Source organism: Frieseomelitta varia, unplaced genomic scaffold (genome assembly GCF_011392965.1).
Source record: "Frieseomelitta varia isolate USP_RPSP 00005682 unplaced genomic scaffold, Fvar_1.2 scaffold_514, whole genome shotgun sequence".
In the NCBI taxonomy this organism is placed as follows: Eukaryota; Metazoa; Arthropoda; class Insecta; order Hymenoptera; family Apidae; genus Frieseomelitta; species Frieseomelitta varia.
Genome location: NW_025110273.1, coordinates 536,934 through 555,652, shown reverse-complemented (window position 1 = coordinate 555,652; position 18,719 = coordinate 536,934). Strand labels below are relative to the sequence as shown.

General features: G+C 39.7%; 1 protein-coding gene across 4 annotated transcripts in view; it reads right to left on the bottom strand.

Annotated features, from left to right (window-relative positions):
- Window positions 1-18,719, bottom strand: part of LOC122533272 — a 238,505-nt gene that overhangs the window by 146,803 nt on the left and 72,983 nt on the right. For 3 of the 4 annotated variants that reach the window (XM_043662845.1, XM_043662843.1, XM_043662844.1), the window contains exon 1: window positions 74-514. The exons of the other annotated variant lie outside the window; for it this stretch is intronic. The gene's annotated coding sequence lies outside the window, so the exon portion shown is untranslated. Of the gene's footprint in view, window positions 1-73; window positions 515-18,719 lie in introns of those variants that run through there. 4 annotated transcript variants of the gene reach the window in all.

The following is an 18,719-nucleotide window of genomic DNA, read 5'->3' as shown; positions in this document are numbered from 1 at the left end:
TCCGCGGCGGCGAGAACCGTGCAGCGTGTTTTCGATATGCCTCGGAGAATCCGACGTCGGTATTGACAGTTACCTGTGTCTAAGTTACGTCGCGACGCCAACGTGTATGCCGGGCACGCGTCTTTCTTCACCCTGACGTCGTTCACCGCGATCAAGATAGACGGCCGAAAAACTCGGGGCTCAAGGACTGTCGACCCCGAGTCAACGTGCGCCAAGGCATACCTTGGGCCAAGCCTCCGAGTTATTCTCGCTCTATCGAGTTATTCCAATCGAGGATCTTTGATCCAGGGGATCTCACACACCGGCAAATCGTTGCCGATCCACGACGATGGAAATTATCCGGAAACACCAAACTGTCACACCATCGCGAGTCACAACACTCGGATCGCTGTGCAGAGAACTCTGTGGCACTTTCGAACGAGAATCTTCAAGTTTCGAACGGTCACATTTTCCCGCTTGGTCGTTGGTCTTGACCCACGAAACGGACACGAGACAACGATACGAACGCGATGCTTGCTTGCCGCAAACTGACAACGCGGGACAATGCTGGCCGGCCGAGTCGGCCCGACCGCGCACGGAAACGGCCGAGTCCCGCTCGCAAGTGTTACGTGCGTCGACCGATTGACGACCGCCGGCCTCTCTATTGATATTTCCATGCTTCTGCTAATCCTTTCTGTCGGCGGTCAAACCGCCGCGAATTTTCCCGTCCCTTATCGTCCCGTCGTGGAAAATCGAGAATTTCGAGGCCCTTGCCTCGAGAATTTTGTCCAACTTTGTCGGGACACGTTCGATTCGAAAACGTGTCGTTTTGCGCGCGAAAACAAACAAGCGAATATGTCAGGGTTACTCATGAGTAACGTTTCTTTGATACTGTACAAAATTTCATTTTATGTAAATTACCGTAACGTGATTATTGTAGATGGCAATGTTTATTAAGTTTGAAAAAATTTTTACTTATAGATGCCATTAATAAGTTCTAGAATCACAAGCTACAGACAGGTGGTAATTTTGATTAATTTATTACTAGACGACGGTGGGTTTCGCTTCTTGCGGATTTTTCACCATTTTTGAACGCCACTTTGAACGCCATTTGATTAGAAAACGCGTCGTTTGCGCGAAACAACAAACAATTGAATATATAGTCACGAGTAACGTCGTGTTTTTGATACTGTACAAAATTTCATTTTATTTAAATTATCGTAACGTAATTAATGTAGATGTTCATTAAACAAATTTTACTTATAGATGTCACTAATAAGTTCTAAAATCACAAGCTTGCGAACTAAATTTGCAGACAGGTGGTAACGTTTATTGCAATTTATTAGCCGACAGAGATACGTTTCGATTGGACGAGCTTGGTACTTCGAATTTTCGATACGCGGGATTTCAGTGTTTTACTCGTTGTTGAACCATCGTTGCTGTCTCGTGGCTGGCTCCTCTTTCCCTTTGCCATAGAGGACGTCACGGTGACAAATGGCGCGAAGTATACTCGAGGTTAATGACAAACTTTCCTCGGTGTATCCCATTTGATGGAGGGAGAGGAGAAAGAGAGGTAAATTTTATTTGTCTCGAGGTGGCACTACTGCGCGCAAAACAGCCACTATATTGCCAACCGTTAGATCAAAACGTATGAAAGGAAATATTTCATGTAGGAGAATGACCAAAAGTGAGACAATAACGTACTGGAACGAAACGCAGCAATGGCGAACCTCTTAGTTGCGATACCGTTTTTAAAAGCGTGTGTCTAACAACGACACTAGACGACGATTATATTCGCCAGACAAACTGCTGTAAAATTGAAAGAAATTAGAAGGACATGACACTAGTTTTTTCTTTGAAAAATCAATAATTTTGTCGTTCAACTTGATTGATATTAATACTTAAAAATGACGTAAAAAAGTCTAGTCTCAAAATATTCTAAAACGTCCAAGATTTACAAATACGTTCTATTTCCCGTAAAACATTTTAATTCAAGTAACAAAACAATGCAGTTACTTTCCTCGCACGACGTTATCCGTCGTTACCCCCCAAAAAATTGCCATTTCTTCGCGACAAGTGTACTACACTCACAGCTAGGAAAATTAAATTCTAATTGCAAGCTGAATTGCCTCGATTTTTCTCGTTTGAAGCCTCTCGTCTTTCCAACGAGTACAGCTTCCAGTTTGTATCGCGTACGTTTCAATCGGCTCTCCCACGATTAGGTTCAACGAGAACACTCCTCTCCGTCGTTACACTCGTACGTTTCCCAGGACAGCTCTTCAAACGATATCCAACGATATCAATTTGTTCGCGCGCGTGCATATAGTACGCAAGGTGATTGGTTTTGTTAGACGTTTTAGCGAGACGGATCTCAAACTGCATTATGCCGGCAACAAGATCCAGAGCTGCGCGCAGAGGTATTACAATCAGAGATTTCATCGGCGTAGGTGCCCGTGGCGTGCGCCTCTGTCGAGATAGAGACGTCCACGCCGCGGCGTATCGGCCACTCCTAAGTTAAGTTACCATTACCACAGTTAGCGGCCGCATGTAAACCGGTCGTGAAAATAAAGCATTTGAAATTAGCCAGGCGAGCGAGCGAGCGAGTTCCTCTTCCCTTTCGTGCCTGCGCGCGAAACGAAACGAAACGAAACGAAACGAGAAACGAAACGAGCGGGCCGTGTGGCCGCCTGAGATTTGGAGGAAGCGGAGCAAGGGACCTTTGAAGTCGAAAATAGCCAAAAATCCAGCAACCTCCGGGGGACAGACGCGGCGAGCGTCGCGTCCGGTCTCGTCTCGTCTCGTCTCGTCTCGTCTCTCCTCTAGACGCGCTAGAAAAGTAACGGTGCCCAACGATCGTTGAACTTGCTACAATGTGACGGCCGCGGGGCCATTGAAGAGGGGCCAAACAGTGTACGGGATTCATTGTCAGCGCGGGAACGATCGTTCGACTCGGCTGACTCGGGGAACGCCCGCGGGAAGCGTAACGATGCGATACGACGCGCGAATTTATCGAAGTGTAAAGCCTGCGAATTATCAACCACCGCAGCTCAGCAACGAATCCACCGTCCGAAGGCTACGATTGTACCAAGATTAGAGGCGACGCGTCTAGCCTTCGGTTATTGGCAGAGTTTATCTCGACCCGCGAAACGAAGCGAGTGGCAACAACTCGATCGAGCAGAAAGGGTCCTCGCGGTGATGAGCTCAGCCTCCGATGATATTCGAGATAGCCGTACGAGAGTTACCAGTTGCGTAATACGTGTTGGCGACCTGGCTTTGGACGTAAGACCAAGTGATACGGACGAGTTCGAGTGGTTCGATCGGTTGATTACTGGCCTTGGAGGATCGAGTGATTTCTTTTTTCTTTTTTTTTTTTTTTTTTTTTTTTTTTTTTTTTTTTGCCAACGACTGGCAGGCTTACATCTCTTTTTTTTTCTTTCTTTCTTTCTTTGCTCCAGTACTCGACGGACCGAGTACAACGATCTTTTGCTTTTGGTTTTCAGTGCATTCGCCAGGGCGTACTGCGTCTTCAAGATGGAAAAATACGGTCGATGGAAATAGTATATAATCTGCGTGTCCTATATAATCCCGCGATCGTTCGATTGTTGCCTTTTGAATCCATCGTTCGGTAATCCGTTCAGACATTGAATAAATATCGACGTGACCATTGTATAAACCAGTGGTAAATATTTAGCCATCCTGAATTAATACACCACTGAATACATTTCGAAACGAGCGTATCCTCCCCGATAGCCAAACCAGTTAATATTTATGAACGTCTCTAACGAAAATAGCGTGGAAATCCTGGCCGAGCGAACGTCGCGTTGAAGCTCTTCTTCAGTCTTCTCTCAAGTTGAAAGAAAATTCGACTTTGATTTAATCGTTGTCGACAAAGGACTTATTGTTTCGTCTTGCTCGTCCGGAACAATTGCCGCGCGCACCGTTGTCCCGGTTGCTATTATCGAAACAAAACGCTCGCAGGTCACGTTCGTTGCAACTTCCTTGCAACGACATCTGAGGTATTACGCAAAGTTTCTCTTTCTTTCATGAATATTTATGCACGTACCATCGGACGCTGTAGGTCACTATCTGCGTTAATAACAGACATCAACGAAAATGACTGACAATAACGTCTCGTTGTTCTTGCAACACGACCACAACAGTTTACAACCGGCTAAAAAGCCGCTTCACAGGCGCTAAAAGTTCTGTCTGAAAGTGGTCACTCCACTTTTTAATTTCTAAAACGAATAACACCCCAGTTGCGAGACCAGACTTTTGCAAGTTCTATTGTTCGCGAGCGGTTCTCGGCAAGGTGCGAAAGACGGAGAAGCACATGGTGATTGGTAAAACTTACCGCGATAATTACCTAATTCAAAGACAAATGAGTGGAGCAAATGAAAAGACAGATAAGTGGAAATTATTACAGAATGAGACGTATATATTTAAGTTTCTTTCGCCTCATTTAATACACCATTAGTTGCGCGAAGCACATCAAGACGATACTCGATTTCTTGCCATGTTCGCTGTAGCATACCCCCATCAATGATGGCAATGGCATCAGTGATCCTCTGCTTCATATTAGTAATGTCCTGTACTTTTGTTCGATACACCATATCTTTAACATAACCCCACGTGGGTATCCATAAAGTCTCTTTACAATATCAAAAATTTATTACAAAGGCAATTGATGAGATATCTTCGTCAGATTTGTTCCGTGTACTTAGTGGTTATCAAGGTTTCTATCACATTGCATTGCAGGTGCCCTGTTGATGAATAAGATACTGTTAAATGAACCTCTTACAAAATGGCTACACCTGAAGAGAAGGCACAGAGTGTATCATGGTTTATTGAAACCAAATCGAATATGCAGACTCGGCGAAACTTCAGAACTAAGTATGGAAGAGATTCATCGTCACGTCCATCAATTCGTGCATGGCACAAGAAATTTATGGAGACAGGGAGAGTGTTCGATAAAGGGAGGAGTGGACGACCAACAACATCTGGGGAAAACATCGATCGTGTATGAAATCGAGTACCATCTTGATGTGCTTCGTGCAACTAATGGTGCCCATATAGAAATGTATAGAAATGAAGCAGAAAGAAAAAAAAAAAAGAAAAAAAAAACTGAAATATATACGTCTAATTTTGTAATAATTTCCACTTATCTGTCTTTTCATTTGCCTTTGTGATAAATTTTTGACATTGTAACGAGACTTTATGGACACCCTGTATTACTGTCGCAACGAGACGCTTCTTCGCGTTTCTACGCCGGCCGTTTGTAAAGTTATTCGCGTTAAACAAATGGCGGGAAGCAATCGCGTGTCGTTCGAGGCGATCGTTCTTCGCGATAACAGATCCCCAACGTCCGTTTAATCGAGCGAGCTGCGAGTTCTTTCGAACTGCCTCTTAAAAGCCTCTTTATCGATTTGTAACATCGACAGTACACGGTTTGCTTCTTGCTACAATCCTCACCAACCCTTTCCTTTTCTTCACCGTCTTCGAGCCGAGTATTCAATCTCGCGTATCGGATCATTGAAACGTGTCGAAACGTGTGAGCTTGTTCTAGGAGACGTGATATTGTAAATGACCAGTGAACGTAGAGAGATCAATTTCAAATGATTCTTTCTGTAATTATTGCTTGTCGAGTAATTTTTGTAGAACGTATGACGTACGTATTATGTATTACAAACACATCGTACATATCTGCAGATTTTCCTAGAACGACCCAATTTTCACTGATATTTTATGCGTAATTTGTGTTTGAGTATAAGTCGTTTGAATGAAATTGAACATTCAAGAAGATTTATTAATATTACTTGGAAAAATCTATAAATTACTTGTAAAAAAATTAAAAAAAAAAACTGTTTTAAAAAATGGTATACATTATTAAATACACTATTATAAACTATTATACACTATTGTAATATAATAGTATACTATAATATAGTATAGTGTAGTGTAATATAATAGTATAATAGTATAGTATATTGCATTAAATACACTACTATATTACACTATTATGTACCATTATTTTACACTATTATATTTTACCATTATATTATTATATTTTTATATTTTTATTTTTTTATATTTTTATATTATTATATTATTATATTTTTTTATATTATTATATTATTATATATTTTCACAAAATGTTACACACTATTAAATTCACCGCTAAGAAATCTCACCGATTTACGCAAAAACGATATTTTCAGTGACAAAATATGTCTCGCATCTCCAACTTTGAGGTTGGTTGTAGTTTTCATCCCTTCAACATCGACGATCGCCGATAAAAACAAATACGGGTCAAATATTTTTGTGAAAATTATACATTTATGCCAAAATCGGTCGTTAACAATTCGAAAATTACTATGTTCCCTTGCAAGACGTTTGCCACTGATTTGCTTCGCTCACAGTCAAGCAGCGCGATCGATTTGATCCCATCGGCATGTTCCATTCGCTAACGAACCGAGTAGAGAAAATTGTAGAATACACCAACTGCAAACAACAACTTTCTGCCGCTGGCTGGATATCGAACAGTGTCATCGATAAGTGTGCCTGCCGTTTGCTCTCCGTATTGACCAGCAGCCTGATTCTACTTACAAATGCTACTTACACCCGGACCTAGATATTTTACTGTTGTTCCACTCTCTGCGCGTTGTTGTTCTACTTGGATTTATTTCAACCTGAAGTAGGTTTCGTTAACGCGCAACGACTACAGCGTGGATTTATAAATTTAAACGGACAACGTACGAATATTTATTGGTGCCGTACGTACGCGAAAGTGTGCTACTTTCCGGAATATCTTCGTTACATCTTCGTTAGCTGGAACAGCGAACGTCAAATGTAATGCACATCGTACGTACAATAACTATGTCGCGTAACTATATCGTAATAACAAACAGTGACCAATTCAGTTGGATCTAATTGGTCTAATTTATTTTTTTTTTTTTTATTTAAGGGGGTATTTTGGTAATCCAGCTTAAAAAAATCAATTTTTTTACATTTTCTCAAAGTATGCTTTCGAAAATGTCTGGAAAATATAAAAGGATTTGTTTCAATTCGTAAAAATTAGCAAAGTTATAGATATTTAAAGGGAACGGTGTACTGCTCGTAACGTAAGTGTAAATATTTTTGTACAACGGGTAACAAAAACTTCAAATGTGTTTTTCTAAAAAAATGTTATATTTTATAATATTATTATTTATCTTTATAATATTTTATTTATTATTTTATAATATTTTATTTTTTGTACTACTCGATTGATTGTAAGTATGAATATCTTTGTACAATGGGTAACAGAAACTTCAAATGTGTTTTTCTCAAATTTATATTTTTCAAACTGGCTGACGTATCTCACGTTTTGGTTGACCGATTGACTTGAAATTTGGAGGACATCTTCACCGGAAATATCTTTATCGCATGAACCACGGATTTTAAAATCTGATGTTTTTTTCTATTTTTGTTTACCACCCAAAAGACGAAAGAAAAAAATCTACATTTAAACTTCAAAATGCTGTCATTTTTTCAATTTTCGAAATTACGCTGTTTCCGTGATTCGTGCGATAGCTATATTTATACTAATTAAGATACATTTTGGTTTTTTAGTTTCAACTAACCAGATGGACTGGAATCACGTCAGCCATTCGAACCCGTTTTTAAAAACATACTTTACCTAAGGCTACATAATTTCCACAACTTTCATTAAAAAGAAAAAAAATTGTAAATACTCTTTAAGTATGAATAAATCTGTGTGCGAAAACTGCGTACCAAAAGGTACCACGAAGTTCCTAAAAGAAAAAAAAAAATCCCCGAAAAAGTCGATTTTTACAAGCCGAATTACCAGAATATCCCCTTAACAGAGAACGTCTCTCGTCTCTCGTCTCTCCCCCCATCATCGCCAGAAGTTTCACACTTCCGTCCGCCATTAAACATTCGACATTCCAGGCGCGTGAGAAGACGAAAACCTTTTCACACCCAGCCAGAAGCTTTCGACGGAACATGGAAATCTCATTCATCCCTGGAAGGGAAGGGAAGAGAAAGAGAAAGAGAAAGAGAAAGAGAAAGAGGAAGCAACAAGCGCAAACAGTGGCACGCTGTCGATCGTATGACCCAGATTATTCGAGGCACGTACCCGACGTGCCGGGGTACCAGCGAGGTTCGCCGGATGTCCAAGCGGAGGCATCGCGGCGAAAAATATCGATGGCTGACAGAACAATGCTGAAACATCCGACAGTCTGAGAATATCCATGGTCGCGCTACCTTTTCCAACATCCAACAGCCGCGAGAACGCGAGGAAAGAAGGGGAGGAACGAGAAGTTGTTTCGCGGAAGGAGGAGGACAGCTTGGGTAGGCTTCCTCGAGGGGCTACAATTCATCCTCTCGATCGTGTTCGCCGCCCGGGTTCCGCCAACGCTCGCGGCGTTCGTATTTCATTCCGTGCATGCGCGGCAGATGCACACCGAGTGGAGAGTGGAGCGAAGAGGATGAAAGACGACGAGAGAAAGAGAGAGAGAGAGAGAGAGAGAGCACGGGAGAAGGCGAACGGAACGGACGGGACGCGACCAACGGGAAAATAGAGGAGGCATCTCGAATCACTCGGCAGAATCCGCGCGTTTGAATAAATCTAACGGTGAACATCCGCGAGGAGAACGTCGGCCGCGGAGCGAACGTCGAAAATCGTCGATCCATAACCTGAATATCCAACCTGTCCTACGTGTCCGTCTCCAGAAACGTTACGAGGTGTTAATTTGGTTGAAAAATAATAGCCCTTTCTTCCCATCGTGCAATTTTGAATACTCCGGTCAATCACTCCTATTTACCTGCAACAAAATCCATGTTCGTACTTTCTCTTTTTCTGGTTTGGCAGGTGGATCGGCGAGATTCATCGCGCCGCGTGTCGGAGGGAGAAAGGGTGGGATGAAAATGATGGATTTCGATGGGAGAATTATCGAGCAAGTGCAGGCTGATCGAATTAATCTGATTAATCGTGTACCGAGAGCTCGAGCCGATCTCACGATTAGTTAGACTGTGTAAATTAATGGAGATATTTGTCTCGATCTTTCTTCCCTTTGCCAGCAATATCTTCTCGGAGATAGGTCGATAAAGTGGCACGTGCAATGGATGTTTCCGTCTCGTGAAAGCAATCCCGGTATCACAGAAATCGAATAAAAGTATAGAGAGGCAACATGGAAACCGAGGAAGGGGTCGTAAACTTTCTCCCGATATGAACTTTCGAGACGAAACAAAGTGAGAAAATCTGAGAAAATTCAACAGAGAAGAGACGCGAAGTAACGTCAGAGAAGCTCGAAGTGGAATTCGCTCGCGCGCGTGTTCGCGATACCAAACGAAAGCGCGTTAATTGCGGATGTGTTAACTGGCGCGCGGTATGTTACGATTCTTTCATTAGCCCCGTTTACACGGCCAGCGAACCGAGATGAGCGTCGATTTGATTAGATTTTCGCCTTTGCCGTAATATCCCGTTATATTACAATCCTTCACTGAAAAATTTCAACATATACCGAGGTATACATCTGTCGTTGTTTAAAATAGAGTGGACGTTCGTTGAGTGTAAAATAAAAATAAAAATAATAGTAATAAAAATAAAAATAAAAATAATATAACAAAAATAAAAGTAAAAATAATATAAACAAATATAGTATAAAATAATATAACAATAATATAACATAAAAATAAAATATAGTATAAAATAAGGTATAAAATAATATAACAATAATATAACATAAAAATAAAATATAGTATAAAATAAGGTATAAAATAATATAACAATAATATAACATAAAAATAAAATATAGTATAAAATAAGGTATAAAATAATATAACAATAATATAACATAAAAATAAAATATAGTATAAAATAAGGTATAAAATAATATAACAATAATATAACATAAAAATAATATAAAAATAATATAAACAAATATAGTATAAAATAATATAACAATAATATAACATAAAAATATAAAAATATAACAAATATAACAAAAATAAAAATAATATGAAACAATAATAATTAAAATAAACACGATTGAAATGACAAATGAAATAACGATTTAGCAATAACGACGAATCAATTAAAAAATCATTGCATGTCATTTTATATCATGGTACTATAATACCACACTAATCATACACGTAACATTTCCTTCGTAACGGCACGAAGTCCAGACATACCAACAATATCTACGTTTATGTATCTTTGGAGATACAAATCCACTACGTTTGAACATTACATTATGTTCTCAGAGGCTTTAGTTTGATTAAATTGGCAAACAACCACATTGTACGTTTATCGTGCGTTTCGAATTTATTAAAAGAATAGAAAAATTAAGGAGAAAGTTTTTTCAATGACAACAAAAGTCACTGTAACACATTCCGTAGAAGACAGGCGCCTGTACACTTTCTCAATGTTCCCCTAATTGACGCGCGTGCTCAATTACCAGCGAACGTGTATTTATTAGAGCGGAGCAAATGCTTGTGTGTATAACACCAACTTTGTGTATTTCAAATTAAATGCAAACGTATCGAAGTAAAATAACTTAGACGTCTCAGAGTCTTTCATAAGGACAAAAATGATTTATGATTATCTGGAAGTAAATAACATGCCAGTTAATGACTTTATTTCAATTTGTAAACGATTTTAAGTGACTAACTTCTTGAAAAAAAAAAACCCGGCAAAAAGTCGCCAAATTAACCACTTGCGCTGGCAACTGATTGCGGACCGTAACGAGTGACCAAAACCGTATACAATAATTTGTCGCTTTCCTTTTGAACTAGTCGGTATGATGTCACCGGATAGAAATTATTGACAAGTAATAAAATTATTTGTTTTGCCTATTTTGTTTTACTTGAATATAATTAAAACTGAGAAAATATTACAATTTTGGAGGTTAAGCCTTTGCACGTCATTCCAGCGCAAGAGGTTAACCACTTGCGCTGGCAACTAATTGCGGACCATAACGAGTGACCAAAACCGTACACAATAATTCGTCGCTTTCTTATTCAACTCGTCAGCGTGATACATTACTGGCTAGAAATTATCAACAAGTAATAAATTTATTATTTACTTTGCCTATTTTGTTTTGCTTAAATATACTTCAAACTGAGGGAAATATTACAATTTCGGAACAAGAAATTCTCGACATGCGTGGCACGTCATTCCAGCGCAAGAGATTAAGGCGATATTATATTCAACGCATATCTGAATATGGCCATGATTAATTAACGCTCAAAATCAGTCTGCATTATGAATCACCTTACTCGCGGTTCCTATGCTTGGCTCGAATTCCTTGGCTACGAGCGTCGCTCGATGTTACAGGTGTAACGTTACAATCAGCTCGAACAAGTTCCACGCGAGTGAAACTATACCTGCGTTACGGTTCAATTCAATTTTTCGAACGTAAGCGACACGATAATGAATTTATCTTTATTTCAAATCGTCCACGTCAACTCACGCGCTTGCCGAACGAGGTGTATCGACAACGGAGAACGAAAGTAAAAAGACCAGGTTGGATGAATAATCCAATAAGCTACGCGGGAGTGTCGGTGGAAAAATATTGCTGGTGGGCAAACGAAAAAATGACGAATGGTCATTAACGCGTGCACGTGGCGTAACCCGCCAATCTGACGGGTACACAGACGCGAATCTCGGTCGTTGGTGGAAGCAAGCAAGAGTAGTGGAAACACGCGAGCTATAACGTAGGACAAGGACGGCACGACTCTCTAGTCCAGTCGGCCTCGAAAACCTCCGTATGCCGTTATTATTCCCGGCACCCGTTACTCGACTACGGCAGGGAAATAAAAAGAAGAGCGCGCCGCGTGGAGTCACTGGGTTTATGCCGCGCTCCCGATGTTTCTCGGTCTGGTTGGCCGCTCGCTGCTTTTTGTCGATGATCGCGTGCTCCGCTTCTATCCGCTTCGTTCGCTGCGGGCGAATTTCTTCTTTTTTTTTGTCAGAGTCGAATTTGTCAGTGCACGTTTGCAAATCGTTTCTCTTTCGAAAATATTCCGACATTTGCGATTCACTCGCGTTAACATTCCGACGATAAATGTTGAAATGGAAATTAAATGTTTTGTGATCTTGTGAAAAAAAGGGAATCGAAACGACGATGAACTACGGGGCTGCTAGAAAAACGTTGAAAAATTTTGTCAAAATTTGAGTGAATCTACGACCGAGTTCGAAGATCGAAGCTTCCTCTTTGCTAATGATATATATTACTAAATAATTTGTATATATATATATATAATTTAATAATATATATAATAATATTATATTATTATATATATAATTAAATAATTTATGTGTATATAATATATATAATATTATATAATAATTATTATTATATATATAATTTAATAATAATATATATTATTAAATGATTTATATATATAATAATAATATTATATTATTATATATATTATTAAATAATTTATATGTATACAATAATAATATAATATATATAATATACTATAATAATTATTATTATATATATAATTTAATAATAATATTATATTATTATATATATTATTAAATAATGTATATGTATACAATAATAATATAATATATATAATATACTATAATAATTATTATTATATATATAATTTAATATATTATATATATAATTAAATAACTTATATATATAATTCAATAATAATATATATATTATTAAATGATTTATATACATAATAATAATATAATATATACAACATAATAATAATATTATTATTATATATATACAAATATATATAATGACTCCCTGAAACTTTCTTTTCGCCGCTCTATTGAATTTTGAATGTCGAGCAAATTTTATCTGAACATAATGTTCAAAGTTCAACAAAATGGCGGGAAACGATCAAGTCCTCCGGGGAAGATCGAAGATCTTTCAGTAATAAATTTAGAAAATCTCGGAAAATCCGAGACGACATACAAATATTGGTGAAAATAAGCGAAAGTTGTTTCCCTTGGAAAGATTCTCGAGTATATGAAACGCGCTGTCTGTTAAACCAACACCTCTTCTCCAACCGCCTTTGCATTCCATCCCCGTTCGCAGTACAATCATCCCCCATTTACGCTCGCCACGTTGCTGCTACCAGCGCCAACGACGAATATCTCGCCGCGAACGGGAAAGTCGACGCGCGATCGCAATTGCGAAGTTTTTCTTTCCTCCCTTCCCTTTCACGTGAACTTCCCTAACCACCGTCCCGAGCATGTCGCCGCCGTCTGCGAGAGCAGCGGCCGGTATCGCTTTTTATTCTCCCTCTTTCCCTCGACGTTTCGTCGCATTTCTTCTTTCCGCTCGCGGAGGTGCCGGGAAGAAAATTATTGAATGCCGCGGGTGCGACGTTGGATAAAGAAGTTCGAAAGGGCCGCGGGATCATTTAAGATAGAGGAAGCGCGTCGTGAACTAACTTTTCTTTCCATTCTTCTGCCGGGGACTCACACCCCGTCGATAAAGCTCCGCCGAACTTTCTTTATCTTCCTCTCGCCAACAGCCACGAAAGTTACACTATATTCAAAACAAGGTTGATCTCACAGATTCTCGATGTTTCGTAGAGCATTGTCGTTTTTTCGAACGTGACTGCTCGCGGGCCTTGTCTACGCGTTGCCAAAGTGGGTCGTAAGTTTCACTTCTTTCATCGATTATTTGATACTTGCACGATCTCTGGGACTTGCACCATTTCGGTACTCGTTCGTTTTTTTTCATTGAAAAACGTCCGTCTCGAAGAAGACATAAATCACGTCTCGAACGAAACGAAAAAGAAAAAAAAGGAGAAAACAAGAAAAACCGCGTCGAAAGGAGAGAGAGAGAGAGAGATGAAAAAGAAAGTCCGAATCGTCGTAGATCAAGCCGCTTTCGCCGACCGATTAAATCGGCGCTGCATCGGACTTAATGTAGGTGGCTAGAAGAAGCCGTGTGTGTACGTGCGTTTCCAGGTGGATTTACAGGAACTCGCGACACACGTGACACACAGTACGAACGAAGGAACGACGGAAAAACGAGAAAGAAGGAAGCAAAAAAAAAAAAAAAAAAAGATCCTACCGGTTAGCCTTCGGATATCGAATTCGACCTGTCGATCGTTACCTTTCGAGACCATACGAGACGTATTACGTGCACACATGCTCGAGAGCCACCGAGGTGCAATCGATATCGGCCTGGTGGCGCATGTTGCAACCGCTGTTTCGGTTTACGAACGGCTGCCAGAGTTTACGGCGCGGCCGAATGAATTTTTATTTCGGGCAACGAGGTTCAGGCTCGCCGTGGGAATTGAGCTTGTCGCGAAGACAATCGATTTCAACAGCCTGTACGTGTAGAGTTGCTCAGCTCTTACTCGGCTGCGAGTAGTCCATCGGGACCACTTCGCATTTCGATTAGAATTCGATGAGAAAAAAGTAAAACGTCGGCCCCCTGATCTTGGAGAGATTTGATCTTGGATTTATCTACGAGGGGCGTGGAATTGATTCGAGATTAAAAATTTCTTAGCAAATCGAAAAACCAATCGATTTTCTTGAAACTGTGCTGAGTAATGTATAAATAACAAATAATATATAAAGAAAATCTAAATAATATACGCGCGAAGGAAAGTTGGTAAAGTTACGAAATGAAATACAGCGAGAAAAGGCAAAAGAAATTCTGATTTGCAAATAACGACGAATCGAAACGCCAATGGAAAGGAAAAATAAAGAAAAGGGAGCCGAAGGAAAGGGGTGAAAAAAGAGTCGAATGATTTATTTTCACAGAAGCATCCAGCTCGCCTGCACGCTCTTATTTCTATCGTTCCATGGAAAACAGCTTACCCATCGAGCTTTTCAGCACTCGAGCTTTTTCGGAGCATCATGCTTGAAAAATCATTCACCTCACGTTGATTACATAATCTTCCTACACTCTTGTTTCATCGGAAGTTCGTAGTCCTCTTTATCGACGGCGCAACTTAATCGCCGATAACAGACATCCTCTGCTTTATCGGCTCCGATATTCCAAGAGACTGCTTCAACCCGTTCACCAGGTGTCGTACGTCATCAACGTGGCCTTTACACCCCACTTTGAACTTTTAAACGAAAGATTTGGTTAAAGTGAAATGGGAGAGGAAAAAAGGAAAAAGATTGTTTCGAAATTGCTTTGACCCACGAGCAGAGTGCGTGGGTCTAAAATTTTGGTTCTAACTTTTAGATTTCGCAGCGGATGGAGAGAAAAAGAGTATGCGAATTTTTCGTTCATCCGTGGCACGCTGTGTTTTTCAAAAGTATTACCCAAATCGACCGGCTCTCACGCGCCGAAAAGCGCGGGAAACAATCGATAAAATATATATATATATATATTTTTTTTTTCCATGTTTCTTCTCGACGAGGAGGAAACGGTGTGTTCGTTTCCCATTTTTCGCCAAACCCCGATAGGATTTCATGGCGCCGCTCAAAGCGACCCGGGCTTTCCCATTTGACGAATAAAAATCGCGTACCGACGCGTGACGCCGAAACAGAGAAGAATATTATCCGTTTATGCGTGCAGACAATACGGTCGCGCAAATCACAATTCGTCAAAGATGGATCGAAGATCTTGGAAGTCTGCTTTCAACGAGAGGAGACTACCATCGGGTTCAATCGAGTGACTTTTAACTCGTTTTTATTAATTAATTCAATTCACTCCTGCATTTGTAAAATAATTGATCTTCTTTCGTAAAATAATTGATATAATTTTTTTTCTTTCATTTTCTTGCGAATGGTAAAAGTTTCAGCAGCATTTCCCATCCGACAGATTTAAATTTTCAACGTCGAACGTTTCATCTCTCGCCGACGCGAATTGGAAAATCATAAGAATTGGATTCTTGCGGGCTTTGATGGTGATTCGCTGATCAGAACCTCTATAAAATGCGCGTTTTAAGAACCGGAAGATGAATATCAATCAGGACACGTAAATTTAAATTTTCCACTCCGACTTTTTGATCAGGCAAGGTCCTATTAAACGTACTGGCGTTTATTAGATTCTAGGCTTAGGTTAATTACAAGTATACGAAAAATTACACCAGGTCTAACGTCAACGTTGCCAACCCTATTGCACGACAGGTTGATCCTCTCTAGAATGGAGAGAGAATGTTTAATCATGAGTATACGAAGTACGTTTACAGGGATACTCGAAGAACAAACGAGTGAGATCGGATACAGACTGACAGGCATCATTTCGCTGACAGTAAATACAGAGAGTGAAAAGGATCGTAGAGGGGCAAGAGGAAATCTGATCCTGCCACGGAAGCTTATTTAAGTCTGTCTCTGCTTCTCATCGATCGAATAACGGATAGCGCAGATTGACCTCGTTATTGTTATTACAGTCGTTCCACTCTAACCGGGAGAACTGAAACGAAAAGCTCTCTCAGTCTCTTAGCCTTTATTACATACTAGTGTTATAATTTACAACTCTCAACGATCATTATCGTTCAAGCGTAGCAAACTGCAAGTTTCGTATACACATCCCTATTGACCCACGGCGAACCATTTAGATACCGCGAGAAGAAAGAGGAAATCGTCCAACCATTTTATCGCGAGTCGTGGCAAAGGAAACGATCAAAGAATACTTTGTACGAAATACCGACGCATCTGGAATATCAGTCGGTGGTTTAAGCAAACTTTGCGGATCAATGTCGCGTTTCATTTTCACCAAGCATCCAGACACACACACACACACACACACACGGCACATACGTTCATATTTTACCGCGATGCTGCGTTTTATCGCTTCCTGGATCGGCGAACGTACGAAAGACGCGTCTAGAAATTTATGAGCTCGTTTCAATTCCCAGTGAGTGGATTGAACTCGCAGACGTGTAAGAACACGGACGGGGGAGATCGTTAGCCAGAAATGCATTTCAATCGTGGAGAATGGATGGTATTAGCACGATGAGGATATTGACGTTTCAACGTGTCTAAAATTCAATTCAATTACGAAGAACATGACGATAGGCTGTGATTAACTAAAGTTGGTAAGACATTTGTAAAATGAGTTGCGTTCATTTAAACGATTTGAACTTCGTTCAAGCTGGATCTATATTTATTTTTTGAACCTCAGCGTTCAATCCGTGGGTCATTTTGATCCACACGGATATCCCACTAATGCATATTTAGGATTGTCCGGACGGCTCACCGATACTGTACAGTGTGACGATCGCTCGAGATCGAGATCCTCACCGATATTGTGCCAACACAGTGACAGACACCCGACTCATATAGGAACATGTAAGAGTATAAGGAACAAATAATAGTCACATGAATAATAAAGTTATATGTATTTACTATACATTTATGTCATTCATTGTCAGGAACGTCTTGTGCAGATTGAGCAAAAGAAGACAAAGAAAGATTCTGCTCGTTGGCAATGAAGGCATTGCGTCAACAAATAGAAACAACGGAAACAGTAATAAAAAGAACAAAAATAATAATAAAAGCAGTAAATTAAATATAAAAGTGGTAAAATATTAAAATAGTGCTAAAAACTAAAATCTAAATAGCAAACACAAATATAATATAAAATACTAAATACTAAATACAAAAATAGTATAAAATACTAAATACTAAAAAAAAATAATACAAACTATTAAATATGAAATAAACTTTGAAATAAAAAGTTGCTTCGATTTGCTGCACACGTCTTTCTTCCTCAGAACATTACCATAAATTGATTTTTTTCGTCTTTAGTCGTCGTCACTTTGGCATTTTGACGAACACATGGCACACAGTGCGATCACTAACGCAAGCAGCTCCCATCACAGGTCAAAACTGTGACCCCGGCACAGTAAGCGGAGGGTTAATATTACTCGATTAATCACGATCAGATTTAACTGTTTCCAAGATCAATCCAACAGATATAAAACGGCCAGGTAAGAAACACGCTTGATCCACAAGGGCGACCTTTCGTCAGAAGGAAGAAAGTAAAAAAAACCTCGCGAGTAAATCACGACTCGTGGGTCCAGCGAGCCCGCCGGAAGAAAACCGAGCGATGGAAAAAGGGCCGAGAGAATTCTCGCTTTATCGAATCGCGACGCTTCATCGGCATCGAACGCTCCGTTTGATGCTCGCTTCGATGAGAATCGAAGTTAATGGAAGAGAGGAACCCGTATTATACAGGGTGTTTCGTAACTTGTGCGACCCACTACGGGAGCTGATTGTACGCCTAAAAATAATGAAAAAGAGTCATAGAAATATATGTCCTATCTGTCTTCGTTTACGAGACATAATGAATTTCATAAACAGAGCAAACTCTAGTAAGCTAGTTTTACCAGGGATGGTGTATTCAATTTTCATAATAATGATAATTGGGATGAAGAAAAGCCACGTGTTATTGTGCATTCAAGACATCAACACCAGTTTAGTTTAAACATATGGGCAGGAATAATTGATAAATATTTAATTGGATCTTTTTTTCTTAGTGGGAAACTCACAAAGGCACAAAGTACGTTGATTCTTTGAGCACGCGTTTACACGAAATATTAGAGGAAGTTCCAGTCGATATTAGATTATTCGTATGCGGTTTATGCATGATGGAGCTCCGTCGCATTTTTGCCGAGTGGCCTGGCAATTTTTCAATCAACACTTTGCAAATAAATGGATTGGTCGTGGAGGTCCTATTTGCATGGCCTGCTCGTTTTCCGGATTTGAATCCATTAGATTTTCATTTGTGGGGACATTTAAAATCTATTGTATACGCAACATCGATTGAACATGCTGAAATACTACG